This window comes from Rhinopithecus bieti, unplaced genomic scaffold (genome assembly GCF_001698545.2).
Source record: "Rhinopithecus bieti isolate Rb0 unplaced genomic scaffold, ASM169854v2 scaffold_63303, whole genome shotgun sequence".
In the NCBI taxonomy this organism is placed as follows: domain Eukaryota; kingdom Metazoa; phylum Chordata; class Mammalia; order Primates; family Cercopithecidae; genus Rhinopithecus; species Rhinopithecus bieti.
In genome coordinates this window covers 5,898-9,383 of record NW_016823941.1, presented here as the reverse complement: position 1 = coordinate 9,383, position 3,486 = coordinate 5,898, and positions in this window count along the sequence as shown.

Below are 3,486 nucleotides of genomic sequence, written 5' to 3'. Positions count from 1 at the left end.
AAAAAAAAAAAAAAAAAAAATCTCACTACTGGATCTCTTCATTCCTTCAACAATCAAGCACCTTTCATGGACCTGGCACGCTGCTGGTGTTCTACCAGGCGCTTGGGGTCAAGGGCTGAACACAAAATCGTTCCTGTTCTAAAGGTGCTTAGAAGTGTTGCTGCAGATGAACACATGAAGAGAGTTGCACCGTAAGGCTACACCGTAGGCGGTGGTAGACATGTGGTTACATACAGAACGGGCACGAGGAAGACAGCAGGCAGATCCAACGTACTGTCAAGTGAAGCTTCCTAGGAGGTCACGGGTGAGCAGAATCACGAAAGATAAACAGTGATCTGATGTCTGAAGGATATTCCTAGCAAGAGGCCTGGCAGGGGCAAAGGAGGCACAGAAAAGTCTGGTAGGAGCCACAGAGAGAATGAAAATGCAGGGTGTAAGGTGTGTGTGGGACAGGGAGAGAGTGCGCCAGCAGCGCGTTGAAGTGACTGTTTTTTTTTTCCCTGTAGGAAATGTGGACTCCCACCTCATGATATTTAAGGAGGGGAACTACAGATGTGGAAAAAAGGTGGGAGGCGCCAGACGGGAGGATAGCAGGAGCTAAATTAGTGAACGATTCTAATCCTCAATGTAAGCTATGGTCAAAATTAAAACAGCAAGAGAAATGCAGAGAAGGGATTCCACAGATGCAGAACAGGGCTTGGCCTCCTTCACCCCTCCCAACCCCTCTCCATGAATTAAAGACCCCCATTTAAACATTTTCTTTTTTTTTGGGGACGGAGTCTCGCTCTGTCGCCCAAGCTGGAGTGCAGTGGCCGGATCTCAGCTCACTGCAATCTCCGCCTCCTGGGTTCACGCCATTCTCCTGCCTCAGCCTCCCGAGTAGCTGGGACTACAGGCGCCCGCCACCTCGCCCGGCTAGTTTTTTGTACTTTTAGTAGAGACGGGGTTTCACCGTGTTAGCCAGGATGGTCTCGATCTCCTGAGCTCGTGATCCGCCTGCCTCGGCCTCCCAAAGTGCTGGGATTACAGGCTTGAGCCACCGCGCCCGGCCGATACTCGTTACTTTCCAAGGTAAGCCTAAAGAGCTTAATTATTGTATAGACACTATTCTACTATTAGATATATGGATGACAAATACTTTATCAGTGCATTATATTGTGGGATTGTAAGTGTGTAGTATAACAGAAACATATTGAATATTTTAGAAAAGCCTCAATCTGATATGAAAGGTTATTTTGCCCAGGTTATTTTTAAAATGTGATAAATTAGGAACATTCAAAGAACTCAGTCTTCTGCTAAATAACACTTTCACTATGCCTTGGCATTGTTATAGAGTAACCACATAAAATACTCTGAATCTTTCCTTCCCAGTTTATTTGCAATTTAGCCGCTATAATTTTCTATGATATTTTAGGAGAAAGATTAAAGAACCATTATTTTGTTCCTTTTTTTGGTGGGATATAGGTCAGACAGACCTTGGTAGCACCTGGATGTAGGATCAAAACGATTCTTGCCATATCAACCACTACTCATAGAACCAGAGTTAATCTGAAGTTCAAATTTCCTGTAACCATAACAGTTCCTACTAGTTTGCTAGTAAATTGCATTTTGATTTTAAAACATAACTTTATATTGAATTGGTGAGGGGAAGTTAGAATTTTGTCACCTATGGATATACAGCACTTTGTAGAAGGGATTCCTTTTAGTCTCTAGCAATTATATTAGTAATGTGCACTAATGAGAAGCATGAATCTAAGCAAAAACTGTAAACATTGCCTGACTAGTAGTCCATTCCTAGCAAAACCAATTCTGGTTTTATCTGTCTTTGGGCAACATCTACCTAGAAATATGACTGGAGAAGGGTGGTGGCAATGAGAGAATGTTTGTCTTTTCTTCTCTGTTATGAAACTGTAAAGTGAGGAATATATGACATCATTTTAATTTAACTTCTGGTGCTTGCTTTTCATCCACAGCATGAGGAATAGCAGATCTAATGTACAGCATGGAAGAGAATTTTTAAAGCTAACATCCACATAACTCTTTATGTTTTCAAATATATTCAGAGTTATTCTATCATCACTTCATAAGATATTTTCCATTTTTGTACCTACCTTCTTTCTCTTTGTGTACTCAGCTGGATATTTCATTCTCTGCCAATGGCTTTAAACTTGATACAGATTATCTTTAATTTTAAACTTCATTCTTATTTCCACATGCCTACCAACATCTAATTCAATAATTCATCCATGCATCCATTCCATACCTATTGTGTACCAGGATCTGTGCCTGGTGATGGTGACAGAACATCCAATAATACCTGGACTTTGGCATTTAGCATATTCAAATCTAATAGAGGTTACAGATAGGCAAACATTTAACTAGAGTTACAATGTGATTAAGGCTATAAACCATCTGGAGTCCTTACCCATAGTGCAACTGTAACATGTATCAGTCTGCATTCATAAACCTCTATCTCAATTTGCCAAACAAGTGATAAATATATCTTAAACATGTTTTACTCTTTCTATCAAAAGAGGTAGGGATCATCCAGCAAGGCTTTATCTCAAAATAGAGTGATAGATGCTCAATAAAAGTTTGCCTAACTAATTTTCATAAAAAAATTTTTTTTCATAAAAATAAAAAAACCTTTTAGTACAGTACAGGCCTTTGCTGGTTTCATTTTAGGGCTGGAGAGACTGATTCTGAAAGAATTGTAATGATGTTTCCAAGGTTGTATACTAGTTAAGTGGCAGAGCTGGGGGTATAGCCCAAGTCTTGCATTCCAGAAAAGAAGTTGTTGTAACTCCAAAGATAGATATTGGAATACACTCCTCTCTGATATATTCATTGTACTAAAAGAAAGGTGCAAGGAAGATTATGTCACTGAATCCTGGTCTTCATTTTAGAGCACAAATGTAATTTTCTGTTACTGCCATATGCAGGGTCATTGAAACATACAAATACCTACACACAAGGGAACACATACATACAAGGATATTCTCATACCCAAACGATTGCAGAAAAGATCTATCTGGTCTTTGCTTTAAAATAAAAATCCATTTGTAATGCAAATTTGCTGGTTTGCTGTTCACCAACATATGAATTAACGAGGTTTTCATCCCCTCTCTCTTGAGGTCTGGTACTAAATTACTCAAACTCTCCAGAGTTAATTGGAAACCATGACCTAAATGTTCCCAAAGTATTGCTGATTAGTTCTCAGAAAACTCATTCCCATCTTTGGTCACCCCAGACACCACAGGATGACTTTTTAACACGTGCAGTAGCAACACACTGGCATGAGAAATAGATTAATCCTCCAAAAATAAACCACAGCTTTGAAGCTATCTGTGTAAACTTCCTTCACTGATATACTTTTTTTTGTAAATACACGTATCACTTAGACTTTAGATAGTAAGAGAGTATAGGCATTATCAATCATGTAAGAAGTTTTTTTTTTTTTTTTTTTTTTTTTTTTTTTTTTTTTTT